This window comes from Vipera berus (genome assembly GCF_964194415.1).
Source record: "Vipera berus genome assembly, chromosome: 5".
NCBI classification, from domain to species: domain Eukaryota; kingdom Metazoa; phylum Chordata; class Lepidosauria; order Squamata; family Viperidae; genus Vipera; species Vipera berus.
In genome coordinates, this window is record NC_138207.1 from 100,669,986 (window position 1) to 100,684,655 (window position 14,670).

The following is a 14,670-nucleotide window of genomic DNA, read 5'->3' on the forward strand; positions in this document are numbered from 1 at the left end:
TTCAAGATCCAAAACTCTACCTCCATTTGTCAGAAATTACTGTAATCAGGAATAAATTTTACTCATTTTTCTTGCACGCCCCCGTGGGCCACGTCATCCCTGTCCTTGGTGCCTCTGTGTATTGTGGTTTAAGAAGGGTACCTAAAGCACTCCTCAGGGACGAACTATGTGGGGTCCTTGTTGCACTCTGAACATGGTTTCAGACATTTTATTACCCAACTAAGTAACATTGTCAGTGCTAGCACATAGTACTGATGATGTTCCCTAGCTGGGTAATGAAACGTCTGCAAGAAAGCCACCAAGCTCAGAGAGCACCAAGGACCCTTTATTTCAACTGTGAGCTACCAATGTTTTCTTTTATTAGAATGAATTCTGTCTTACAATGTAAGCCTCCACTCTTTACGCACTTATCTGTGAGGAAGTAGGAAAGGATGGAGAGAGCCTTATACTGCACCATTCATTGTTTTGCTATCAGGGGGATTATGAAGAGACTGCTCTGGGGGTCTCCAAGACAAGGTATACCTGAAGGTTTTGTTGGAAACCCTCATTCAGATCAAAAGATGCCACTTATAACCTGTTTGCATCTGGTTTTATTCAGAATGTGTAGCCGCTTGAATTACGTACAAGTCCTAATGGGTTGAAACTGAAATATTTTCGGAATTGAAGGTTACATATGAACAACGGAGAGCTCCAAGTATTTTTCAGAGATTTTTTTGGGAACCTACCATCATTTGAAAATATAACGGTATCTAGAATATGATGGTTGGATTTGGTTATTACCATCAAAAAAATAGTGGAGACTGGTTTCTTAATCCGTTTAAAAATCATTATTGTAGCTGTGGATTGTCCATAGATCTTTAAAAGTCATTTTATACTGTTTCTGCTTTTTAAGCTACATTTTTATTTTCTTTACATCTTCCATAAGCCTTTTGTATACATTCATAATATCTATCCATAATAACTGTTCTTCATAACTGGAGGAGAAATTATTTTTCCAATTTGATCCAATTAAAGTTTTTCTCCATCAGTGTGAAAATAAAATTTAGGGGTTTCTAATTTGCACAAATGACCCATTTTTTTAAAAAAGCAGAATAAACGGCTCGCGGTTATCTCAGCCTTCCCTCCTTCCGAGATCAGGAAAACTCTGTAAACCGCTTAGAGAGGGCTGCAAAGCACGGTGAAGCGGTGTATAAGTCTAAGTGCTGTTGCTATGTTTGGTACAGTTGAAGGAGCTTCACTGAGTGGATTTTGATAAAAAGACATTAAATTCCTGTTTTAAAATCTCTTGATGTTTCTAAAGGGATCTTCAGTGCATTCCTAGGAAGAGAGAAAATATTAAAGTGCATTTTTTTTAAAACAGCTTGTCTTAAGTGTGAAGAGAAATAATAGGCCTTAACGTAATACACAGTCAATATTTTCTATCTGTGTTTTTACTGCTTTTAACAACAGTTGTGATAGATTGATGTTGCTATTGACATTTCATGTTTGTTCTCTTTATTTGTAATGAAAGATTCCATTCTGGAATCAGATTACCGCGTACATTCAGGATATAATTCTACGTTATAAATTTGAAAATGATCTTATTGCAACCATATGCTTCCATGATTGATGGAAAGCTGTCTAAAACACATAGATTGCCATCCCATCAAAAATTAAACGTGCTATAAAAGGAAAGGAGAAAGAATGAAAGGAAATGAGAATAAAGTTCTTTTGAAATGAATCCTCTTCAATCCAGTGAATGTTAATTCTAATTTTATTATTCATTAAAGTTTTCTTGTTTTTAAAACTCGTATTACTTTTAATTGTTAGCATTGTGCTATTTTATTTTTAATTCTTATTAAATAATTACTATTTTGATACCATCGACCATGGTATCCTGCTGCGGCGTCTCAGAGGGTTAGGAGTGGGAGGCACAGTTCTCCAGTGGTTCTCCTCCTACCTTCTGGGACGTTCGCAGTCGGTGTTGGCAGGGGGGCAGAGATCGACCTTGAGACCTCTCATTTGTGGAGTTCCTCAGGGATCGGTTCTCTCGCCTCTCCTGTTCAACATCTATATGAAGCCGCTGGGTGAGATCATTCGTGGTTTTGGAGTTGGGTATCACCAATATGCTGATGATACCCAGCTTTTTATTTCGACCCCAAACCACCCTGTGATGCCCTCGACGTGATGTCCCGTTGCCTGGAGGCTGTCCGGGTCTGGATGGGGAGGAACAGGCTTCGACTCAACCCTGACAAGACTGAGTGGCTGTTCGTGCCGGCATCCCGGGAAATTCCGATTATTCCATCATTGGCCATGGGGGGTGAGCTATTACCCCCCGTAGATAGGGCCCGCAACTTGGGGGTCCTTCTAGACTCACAGCTCTCTTTGGAAGAGCATATTGGAGCTGTGACTAGGGGGGCCTTTGCCCAGGTTCGCCTGGTGCGCCAGTTGCGGCCCTATCTAGACCGGGATGCTTTGCGCACAGTCACTCATGCGCTCGTGACCTCTCGTCTAGACTACTGTAATGCTCTCTACATGGGGCTGCCCTTGAGGTCCACCCGGAGACTCCAGCTGGTGCAGAATGCAGCCGCGTGAGTCGTCTTGGGAGTTTCCCGATACTCCCATGTTACACCTTTGCTCCGCGAGCTGCATTGGCTACCGGTTGCTCTCCGGGTGAGGTTCAAGGTGTTAGTTATGACTTACAAAGCCCTTCATGGCATGGGTCCGGATTACCTACGGCAACACCTGCGGCCGGCGTCAACTTCCCTCCGCCCAGTGCGCTCCCACAGAGAGGGCCTCCTCAAGGTGCCGCCGATCAAAGAATGCTGATTGGTGACCCCCAGGGGGAGAGCGTTCTCTGTGGGCGCGCCAGACCTCTGGAACCGCTTACCGGTTGAGCTCCGGACGTCCCCCGACCTTCGCTCCTTCCGGCGCGATCTTAAAACATTCTTTTTCGAACAAGCTGGCCTGGTCTGACGGGATGGGGTTGGGTTTTAAAATTAGTTTTTAACTTAATATGTATTGATTTTATGGGCATGATGTTTAATGGTTTTTTAATTTTTGTACTTGATTTTTATTGTGTATTGCCCTGTTCACCGCCCTGAGTCCTTCGGGAGAAGGGCGGTATAGAAATCAAATTATTAAATTAAATTAAATTAAATTTTATTCAGACGTATTATTTAAACACCAAAATTTCCTTGGTTTTTAAAAAGATCCCTATTGCTAGGAACATTTGAGGTTGATAGTAACCTTTAGATGAGAAATATGTCAGGTAGGCTAGAGAGAACAGTTCAGCTCGTCCAGTTTAGAGGGGAAAATTCAGTTTTTGTAATGGGTTTAGCCGTTTAATTAATTCCATCAATCATGAGATTTCAGAACAGCTGAGTTATATGACTATCCCAGCTACTGTATATCCCAGCTGTGACAATTGATCTTTTTGACGTTCCAGCAGAAACTATACTGATGTTAAAAATTTGAGCCAAGAATGATTTATTTGATGCACTTGTATTTATAATCTTCCTTTTTACGATGGACTCTAGAAGGATTATGTAGTGCTAACTGGTGAGTATTTTATCCCCACAACCGAACAAGATTGACTACTTCAAAGTCAGCCAGTGAAGTTCATATTCAAGTACAGGTAGTCCTTATTTAGTGGCCACAATTGGCAGCTCCGTCGTTAAATGAAGCAGTCACTAAGAAGGAAGAAGGAAGCCCCTGACTAGGCTTGGCTTTTCCCCACTCCCCCAGCCTCTCTAATGGAGACCCCGAGTGCTGGGATGGTTAGCAAGAAGGGAACATTACTATTTGCATTTACAGGCAGCCCTCAACTTACCACCCTAATTGAACCCAAAATTTCTGCTGCTAAGTGAGACATTTTTTTAAGTGAGTTTTCCCCCATTTTGCGAACTTTCTTGCCCTAGTTGTTAAGTGAATCGTTGCAGTTGTTAAGTTAGTGACACGGTTGTTAAGTGGCTTCCCATTGACTTTGCTTGTCAGAAGCTCGCAGAAGGGGATCGCTTGACCCTGGGACACTGCGACCGTCATAAATCAATTGCCAGGCGTCTGAATTTTGATCACGTAACTATGGGGATGCTGCAGTGCTCCTGTATGAAAAATGGTCATAAGTCACTTTTTTCAGTCCCTTCAGTAACTTCAAACAGTCACTAAGATGGTGTTAGACTTCCGGAGAAAAAAGGAGGAACCTGCCCCACTTTACATCGGGGAGGACTGTGTAGAGAGAGTTTCCTCCTTTAAATTTCTGGGAGTCTACCTCTGTGAAGATCTGACCTGGAAAGTTAACACAACCCAGGTGGCTAGAAAGGCCCAACAGAGGCTTCACTTTCTTAGGATCTTGCGGAAGAACAGGGTAGAACAACGGCTAATGACCCTCTTTTACCGGTCTACCATAGAGAGCGTCCTCTCGTATGGTATTGTGGTTTGGTATGCTGGTCTGACAGCCGCGGATAGGAAAGTATTACAGAGGGTAGTGAGCACAGCACAAGACATTGTGGGCTGTCCCCTGACACCACTGGATGACATCGCCAGGGCTCGTTGCCTTGGAAGAGTGAGGAAGATTCTCAGGGATGACTCACACCCTGGACGGTATCTCTTTACTCTCCTACCATCCGGTAGGAGATATAGGAATATAGCCAGCCATACCAACAGGCTGAAAAATAGCTTTTATCCGTGGGCTGTTAGGCTTTTAAATGGGACATAATCTCTGTGAATTTATGCAGAATTGACTTGGGAGGCCGGTGTGTGGTGTAGTGGGTTCACATGGTGTGGTAGGATGGAGGGTTTGTTGTCACTGTGTGTTGGGGGGAGAGAGCACGGGGGGAGGCTCAGCTAATCTCAATGTACACATGTTGTACTTTGACAATAAAGGTTTATTTATTTATTTACTAAATGAACTGTTGTAAGTCAAGGATTACCTGTACTTTCACTGGAGAGGAAGGGATTACAAGAGAGTAAGCAAACACACTATGGTGCATACATACTGAAAGTAACGTACTGGCACCAATTATTTGCCTACCAACTTCATCCTTCCTGACTACCCTAACCCATTCCTTTCTATATGTGCCTGCATACTCTCTTATAATCCCTTCCTCTTCAATCTCTCTGTTTTTTGGTGGGGATGGGTCAGAAACAGGGCAACACTGACTATAATGACGAACTCATGAAAAAGAGAAGCATTGTGAAGATTGTAGATGTGCACCTTGGTTGGCAAGTTATTTTTTTCAACATCATTATAACTTTGAATGGTTGCTGAGCAAGACAGTTGATAAGCATAGTTTGAACCTGGATCTCCCTGGTCCTATCTACCTTGCACCACTGGCTCCATCATATTTTGTGACCATATGTCCTTTATTGTAAAGGACAGTTCTTTATTTTAGCAAGCTGTCCTTTTGATTGATTGATTGATTGGTCATTTAACCTTTACCATAAAAATGGTACCTCTTAATGACAGACATATTTATGTGAATAATATGGAAATTAAATTTCTCTTTTTAAAATAAATTTACCTATGTTGTTTAATTTATGCATTTTTATTAGAATGCTTGTTTTTGTAAATGCGTTTCTTGGTTTTGCTCTTTAATTTAATTTTAATTTAATTTAATTTATTAATATTTCTATACCGCCCTTCTCCCGAAGGACTCAGGGCGGTGTACAGGGCAAGAATAAAAAACATAAAGTTACAAAAATTAAAAAGTAATTAAATACATGCCCATAAAAAACAATAAATACATTAATAAAACCCCCAATAAAATGATAATAAAAATTTTCCTTTGTAAAGCAAAAATATTACTCTGATGAGCCTTTTACAGGATTGTCCCTTTTTCATCTTGTCCTTCATTTTTTTCTACGAAAATATGGTCACCGTAATTATACTACACAAAATAGATTGTGACCACCTTAGTTCTTGGAACATGGAAACCTGGGAAAATAGCCATAAACATGCCGTGTGCTGATTTGATCCAATGCAATAGGAGATCTTCTGTTACTTCCAGGGTTTCCCAGAAATATAATTTGTATTCTTACATTGACAGCTGGATGTCCGTAATCCAGGCTAACAGAAAGGGGTTGATAACAAATAATAAAATGTATTTCTCTGGAACGAAAAAGAAGTGTTGATCCTAGTATTTTTCGTGGCTCCAGTAACATTTAGCAGTTTTAAAAGTTTATACTCTACCTTTCTTCTTGTCAGTATATATTTTTTTCCATTTTATTACAAATAAATAATATTCTTTTTGAGACAGACAGTAGCGGGGACTGGGTCCAGCTGATTCCTTTGTCTGTGAAAGCCAAAGGTTTTGTGAATGGTTTCCTCGGCACTTTCAAGGGAGATATTTATTTTTAAGGCTTATGGGTTTGTCCATATTCTGCATTATCTTTTATTTATACTCGATGCCCAGCTGTGTTTGGCTTGTCTGTTGGCAAAAGGGTTCAACCGGCAAACATAAAAATGTCTTTTTGTCTCTTTGGTATGTTACGAAATTGAGGCATCACATTTTCTCTTTCTAAGATCTAATATCATTGGCCAAGTCAGGAAGAAAGTATAAATTGTGTCATAATTTAATATACTTTCCTCCCCCCCAAAAAATATGAGAAGTATTTGAAGCGTTTTCAATACATTAGCAATTATTTTGAATCCCTGGAGTGCTGGAATGCTTTACTCATTTGGAGCAGAGCATCAGCGTTGATGGGACTCCAGCACTCTGTGTTAAATATTTTATTAAATGAAGCTAATTATATATTTTTTACAAAAAAGCTTTTGCAGATAACAATTTAGTGGCAACAATTTAAAAGTGTTATGAATGCAATTAGTAATTTTTAATTTTTTAAATTTTAACTCCATTTATATCCCGCCCTTCTCCGAAGACTCAGGGCGGCTTACAAGCTTAGCAATAGCCTTCATTCTATGTATGTGCCTGCTTTATTAGGGCTTTCGCCCCCCCCCAAGCGGCATTATTACAAAGTCAGCTTATTGCCCCCAACAATCTGGGTCCTTGCGCTGCATCCTGGCCTGCCTCGGGAAAGGCCCCCAATGTCATCAGGCAGAATCTTTGTTGTGATTCTTACGTCATCTCAAAATCAAGGGAGAAGCTCTCTAAGCATCTTCCAATTTCACTCGTTTAATGCTTTTCTCACGCTGTCTCTCCGTGGTCTCTCTTTGCCATCCAGTTGAGAGGAACCATAAAAAAATTTCCATGAAATTACTAGCTAACTCTCTTTATTATTTGGAAGCCGTTTGCACACCTTAAAACGATAGGTAGTATATATGATGAAGACGTTCTGATGTGAGCTGTTTCTTAAATTCTCTCTTACACACATATACGCATGCACACATGCACGCACACACTCCTCTAAATTCTTCTTCCAATAAAATCATTTTTTCCCCCAATTGTGTGAATGTAGCCGAAAAGCAAAAGGTCCCCACCATCAGTAAAGTGAGTTATTACGCCCTTCAGTTTGCCTGGCCTTATCACATCACAGCTAGATATGAATATAAATGCATTTTTCCCTGAAGTCTGGCTAGCAATTAATTGAGCCTGCATAGCTTATTCTGTGCACTCTACCCAACATTATACTTCTACAGATTAGGGGACACACACACACACACACACATATTCCTTGATAAGATTAAAAATGCGAATCCCAGGCATGTTAAAATTAACAAACTAAGCGAACACTGGGATGAAATAAGAAAAACTGTTTTAGTTTTTCTTATTTCATCCCAGCATTCCCTTAGTTTGTTAATATGTGTGTCTCTGTGTGTGTATCTATCTATCTATCTATCTATCTATCTATCTATCTATCTAATATATATATATATATATATATATATATATATATATATATATATATATATATATATATATATATATATATATATATATATATATATATATATATATATATAAAAACATGGCCAAACTAACTGCTATTCAGTATCCGTAATCTCCACCAATAAATTGGTTGCACAGTGTGTTTTTGACTGCAGATGGACCCCAAAGAAAATAGCTAGAAGCTGAGCATATTGCCAAGAAACATTTCCTTTTTTGTAACGAAAAACGAAGTGCATATGCTTTAAAACCCTATCAGAAATCTCAAAATATGAAATCCATGTGCTGTAATTTCTGAGATCAGGCCATTTCAGCTTCCCCGGGGAAGCGGCTGAGTAACGTCGGTGTAATAAGGGCACCTTCAGTGTTGGAATAGTAAAAGCATTGTTAAATTGCCTAAATCCCGCTGTAAGGAAATGAGAAAGGATTGGTTAAAAAAAAAGGAATTTTCCAAAATAGAGCAAGTGGGGGGAAACCGGATGGCGTTAATGCATGTAAAATAATGAGATCTTCGTAAAATAGGCACCAGAGAGATTAAGGGCTGTTTTGTTTTTCCTTTGTTTTTGCAGGGGAATAATTTAGGGATTGGTTTACAGCAGCATTTCTCAACCTGGTCAACTGTAAGATGTGCAGTCTTCAAGTCCCGGCCACGGCCATGTAGCAGCTGTGAGAGGGAACTAGGTGTCCTGGTGGAGGACCCTTTGAACGTGAGCCAGCCTTGTGCCGCAGCTACCAAACAAGCCAATAGCGTCCTGGGCTGCATCACAAGAGGGATATAGCATCAGGATCACCATAAGTGGTAGTAGCGCTCTATACTGGCGTGTCTGCCCTCCACCCTGGGAACACCGTTCTGGTCACCCCCATTCAGAAAAGATGCTGAGGCCCTAGAAAGAGGGTAGAGAAGACCCACAGAGATGATAAGAGGACTGAAGGCCAGATTGTGCAATGCATGGCTGAGGCAACTAGGTACGTCTGTCCAATGAAGAGAAGGCTCAGAGGAGGCGCCATTTTGTTGTTGTTAGTTGCGAAGTCGTGTCCGACCCATCGCGACCCTATGGACAATGTTCCTCCAGGCCTTCCTGTCCTCTACCATCTTCTGGAGTCCATCTAAGCTCACGCCTACTGCTTCAATGACTCCATCCAGCCACCTCATTCTCTGTCGTCCCCTTCTTCTATTGCCCTCCATCTTTCCCAGCATGAGGCTCTTCTCCAGTGAGTCCTTCCTTCTCATTAGGTGGCCAAAGTATTTGAGTTTTAGCTTCAGGATCTGGCCTTCTAAAGAGCAGTCAGGGTTGATCTCCTCTAGGACTGACCGGTTTGATCGCCTTGCAGTCCAAGGAACTCGCAGGAGTCTTCTCCAGCACCAGGAGGCGCCATAGTAGTCTTCTAATACTTGAAGGACTGTCACAGGGAAGAGGTATCAAGTTATTCCCCAAAGCACCAGAGTGCAGGACAAAAAGCAGCGGGCAGAAGCCCATCAGAGAGAGATGCCACTGGAAATAAGAATTTCCTGGCAGTGAGAACAGTTAATGGGTGGAACATCTTGTCTCCGGATGTTGTGGATACTCCATTGCTGGAGGTTTTCAAGGAAAGATCAGACAGCCATTTGTCCAGGACAGAGTAAGGACTCCTGTCTTCAGCAGGAAGTTGGACTAGAAGACCTCAGAGGTCCCTTCCAGCTCTAGGGTTCTATGTGTCAGGCCTGCCCCAGGTCAGCTTAGCTCCTTTGGAAAGAAAGACCCTCAACTCCATTTGGTTTGAGGTGACAGGTGCTTTTACTAAGGGCAAGTGGTTGCAGCGAAAGAAAGACTAGATCTGAGTATTCCTGCACAGAGGTTACACTTTCCCCATGTTCCCTGGCCTCCCCCCTTGACCAGTCCATCGGTGTCCAACAGCAGGCTGGCCAGATGTTTTGGGAATGGTTTGGCGGTTGGTACCACTTGATGCAGTTCCGCATTCTGTTCCCAGGCCATGTGCCCTAGAAAGCCGGTCTGATCTGCTTTTTGTCAGGAGTGCCTACTCCCCCCCCTTCACCGTTCGTCTGCCTCTTTCCCAGGCTCATCTCTACTGCTCCACATTCCTTTGCTCCCCCTGGCATTTTATGGCAGGATGCCAGCAAAACGAAAAGCTGAAGGTGGAAGATCTGACGTGATTCCAACAACATGGCTATGCTTTACCGCCATCTTCTGCTATGATGTTTGTTAGCTTGACTTGTTAACCAATACCGGTAGGAATTCTGGAAAGCCTCCCTTCCAACAACTAACCAGACCCGACCCTGCTTAGCTTCCCACTCTAGGTGCTGTCTTCTGCCAAATTAGGAGGGATCAATGCTTTCCTCATTAAAATTCTTTCCAAGGTGTTGCAACACAGCGTCTTCCATGGCTTTAATTAATATTAATTAATCTTAATCCATTAAAGTATTGGACCATTTAATCTGTCAGACCATGCATGGATGAGAATTTGTTTAAAAAGCAAAGTAACTGGTCCAAGGTCAGAAAAAAACAATTGATTGGAGAGAGAAAACATCCCCTATTTTTCAAGAAGGTTTATTCTAAGTAGATCAGTTCAGGAACAGGACCAGCATTACAGGAGACGCCGGTGTATTCTTGTATGCTTGGATTTAAGCTACCTCTATTGATCACGTTTATGTAAGCGAGCTGTTACTGTGCAACATGTTATTTTGGCGCCTCATTTGGTTTAAAAAAAAATCTGCTTTATTTAGAATTGAGCCCTTCATTCAAATCTTCTCCCACAAGGACAGTTCTGGTATTAAAAGATCTCATCTAGGAAATCAGTTAAAAATGAGATCTATCGTTTTTTTGCATGACTAGACAGATCCCAAGTTACTTTTGCAGCACCTATTAAGCTTATAGCCATTCTAAATCTTCCCAAAGAGTCATATGTAAGTAATTACAACCGGCACGCCTCTTCTAGCCGCATAACAAAAGCCCAGATAAAGAGTTTCTAAACCCCTTTTAATGGTTTTCATGGTGTGTTAACTTGAAAGTGAGAGCAGGGTTAATACCCTCGATTATGTTGCTCAGTCTGTGTCTCTTAACAACACTCCCCAGTCTTTTAACATTAAAAGAGAGTACATAATCTTGATAATTATATAAATTCTCCTGTGATGCTGAACAGGACTGGGGGAAAAAACATTTTCGGCTACTTAATATATTTTTCTGTTTATCTATTAGGCTTTTCCCCAGCCTTTCTGTCTTTAATGGGTTTTTTTTCCTCCTGAGTGTAAGGTACAGACCACCTCCGTCCAAGTAAAGTAGTTCTTCCAGGAGGAGCAGTGGAAATTAATGAGTGCTGGATTTTAATCCTGGATTGATTCAGAGCACCAAACCCCCCAGTGCTCCAGTTGATGATGGCAAAGAACATGGAAGTTCACGAACATAATTATCCACCAGACCTTCCTGGAAAAGGCATTAAAGCTTCCACTTTATGATAGTTCAGATACCGGAGAAGGCATACGTTAGCATGTAACTGTGAGCTACATGCATCGGCCTCCTAAGTGCCTTATGGAATGACGCACCATGACAAGTTTTAAGAAGGCTTTGTGTATAGCACAAGCCTCTCCTGGTCTAGAAATATATCAGGATCATGCAGGAAAGAGCTGAGTCCAGAACCTTTGTCTGTTAATTGGTGAAGATTGCAGGCCTGAGATCCTTCTGCCGAGGACATTATGCCAGGAAAGCTGCAAACATTTGATTTGGTGAAGCCTTATAAATTTCCAGGTATGGTCACGGATATTATGGGGATGGTTTAAATATGGCAGATTGAATCCGTGTCCGCCTCCAGTTGTGTGCCAATTTTCTTCTTTCAGTTATCCCATCTTGAAGCAATGTATGGTCAGAATTTCACCCAGAGAGTTTCTGAGATCAAGATGGAGTAAAGGTTAAGACACATTTGAGCCAAATTGTAAACCAGATGCATTACTTGGCTAATCTGGGGTTCCAAAGGTTAGCTTGGAACGTAAACAAGGATAATACAGGTTTGAAACAAGCAAAGCAGAGTTTTGTGAAGCTGGAATAATGAAAGCAGGATTCCGTTGCTGCATCTTCGTTCCAGCTCTTTGATGAATTGAGGATGGGATTTAATTGTCCACTTTCCAATCTCTGCAGTTGAGAAGGTCCAGTACTGAGTCAGAAGAGGTTAATGTTTTGAATTGAGACAGATGCTGCTTACCTGGGATCTAGAGAGACCTGGAAGCTTCCTGCAGATCCTTTTCGGTGTGGTGGTATTTCTAGAGTTGCCACCACTGAGTTGATTCATCCTCTGACAGCTTCATGCATGATAACAGCATGTTCTTCTTTCTCCAGGCATCACCATTCCAGCACTTACATTTAGGGAAATTAGACAGATACTTCTATTCTGCACTTGGCTGAAAATTTTTTATTAAATGATGCTCGGGTTAATTACAAATTCATGCTTCAGTCCGGAAATTGTGCCAGATAGAATAAGAATGAGGGAATAGTAGTCAAGAATCAATACTGTGCGTTTCAGTGGCAGTAACCTAAGATATTTGGAAACTTATCCAAGGTCCAGAACTGCATACAATTGTCCTGCTTTAGGCACAAAAGCCAGCTGGGTGATTTAGGCCCAGTCCCTCCCTCTCTCTCTCTCTCTCTCTCTCAGCCCAACCCACCTTACAGTGTTGATGTGGGGAAAACAGGAGGAGGAAGGCGCATTAGGTATGTGTGAAGCCCTTGAGTTATTTATAAAGTAATAAAGGTGGGATAAAAATTAAATAAGGGACGCGGTGGCTCAGTGGGTTAGGACGCTGAGCTTGTCGATCGGAAGGTCGGCAGTTCGGCGGGTCGAATCCCGAGTGCCGCGTAGCAGAGTGAGCGCCTGTTACTCGTCCCAGCTTCTGCCAACCTAGCAGTTCGAAAGCACGTAAAAATGCAAGTAGAAAAATAGGGACCACTATGGTGGGAAGGTAACAGCGTTCCGTGCACCTTTGACGTCCAGTCATGCCGGCCACATGACCACGGAGACGTCCTCGGACAAGCGCTGGCTCTTCGGCTTTGAAACGGAGATGAGCACCGGCCCCTAGAGTCGGAAACGACTAGCACGCATGTGCGGGGGAACCTTTACCTTTACCTAAAAATTAAATATATCCCAGAAATTTGAAAATGACCTTGGTGCATGGGCTGCAGCCCCCCTTCATCAGGGGCCTGGGGTGAATGGGTTGGAGGGCGCGTTCAACGCAGTCGGCGCGCTTCTGCACCAGTCTGGAGGGGGGATGAAGAAACCCGCGGGCAGGAGGGCGTTGGTGCTTGCTGGGGGAAGGGGCTTGAGAAGGTCAGACCAGGATGCTTGACAGGCTGTTCCATGCGGGAACCTCAAAGGTAACTAAAGAGGTGGAAATGGAGAGACGGGAGGGAAGGGCGCTGAGAAGCGTGTGAGCAGGGGGCCTGGTGCGTGATTCCAGGCTGGCTGGGACCAACAGGACAATTTGCCTCAAGTTGGTCTTCCTTATCTCAGAAAGCGTCCCGTTTGTCACGTCTGTCGAACCTGACTCAAAACATTTGGATAGAGTTTCCACAGTAAAGAGGTTTGTCCAGGGTTCAGATAAATATATCTTGACATTACGGTTTATTCTGGCCTTTTCTGCTGTTTAAAAACATAGCCTACCAAAAAATAATTATGTTTCACTGTTCCAGTGATGCTCCTTAAATTCAGTCATCTAAAATTCAGATTAAGACATCAAAATGTCATTCTCCAGTTAATGGCTGGGTGTATTTTATTTAAATAACATAATCAGCGGTTTAACACGGAATCTGGGACAAATAGATACTGAGATGTCTCAGGGGAAACATCAGATCGATTTTTGAAATCTGCTGTCATGAGTTTGATCAAGAATAAATATTAAAATCATCTTTAGATTCATGGTATGAAAGACGTAGAACTTTAGGGAAACTTGATTACAAAATCCTGTTTGATGCTGATACGGTTTGTTACACAGCAGCCTTGTTTGGAGCAGACCTGCTTAAGAGACCGTATTCTCATGTCAAGGAATCTAGCAAAGATTTCTATCCTGTCTGTTGATGGTGAGTTTTGGCCATCATCCGCTGCAGCTTTTCATGATCTTTGTTGCTAGAAGGAAGATTTCATGGTTTTGTTGCACAAGAAAGACTTTGATTTTTACCCTAGAAACAGTGAGTAGAAGGCCTCCAACATCCCTTCCAACCCTGTTATTCCATGTTCTAGATCAGGGTCTCCAAACGTGGCAATTTTTAAGACTTGCAGGCTTCAATCCCCACAGTTCCTCAGCCAGATATTCCCCATGTTGGCTGAGGTATTCTGGGAGTTGAAGTCCGCAAGTCTTAAAGTTGCCAAGTTTGGAGAGCCGCCTTCTAGATGGCCAACAACAACCTCACAATCTGCCCTCATGCTAGCTCTCCCCCTAATCTGAGATAGGTCACCGGTTGTTTCTAGGGAGGCTGCTAGAGAGATTTGCTCCTGCCACTTCTGTTGGATGCTCAACTGTTCAGCGAGAGCGCATTCGCCTGTATGGCTTCATCCGTAACTCCATCAATAGACAGTGGGCCTCTTTCTCTGCAGTACGAGTTTGAAGCCCTGAGCAGGGACGCTTCCTCCTGGATCACAGCTACAAATATTTGGACATGAAAGGTCATCTTCCTTGATTTGTGCTGTCATCACACGGTCATTCGCCCATTGTTGTTGCTGTCAGCCAAACACATAACGATTACTGATGATACAAGATCAGATGGTGACTCTAAAATGATCTGAGCCACAGTTGCAACTTTGGGTTGCATCTAGCGCAAATTCCCAAGTTGCGGCTGCAGGTGCTGGAAAGCATCATTGCCACGATTAG

At 42.4% G+C, this 14,670-nt stretch overlaps 3 protein-coding genes across 5 annotated transcripts in view; 1 reads left to right on the forward strand and 2 right to left on the reverse strand.

Moving 5' to 3' along the window:
• Positions 1-14,670, reverse strand: part of COMTD1 (catechol-O-methyltransferase domain containing 1) — a 581,650-nt gene that overhangs the window by 271,514 nt on the left and 295,466 nt on the right. The window lies entirely within an intron of this gene.
• ADK (adenosine kinase) overlaps positions 1-14,670 on the forward strand; it is a 176,864-nt gene that overhangs the window by 117,656 nt on the left and 44,538 nt on the right. The gene's annotated exons all lie outside the window — the stretch shown is intronic.
• Positions 1-14,670, reverse strand: part of DUSP29 (dual specificity phosphatase 29) — a 280,314-nt gene that overhangs the window by 98,659 nt on the left and 166,985 nt on the right. The window lies entirely within an intron of this gene.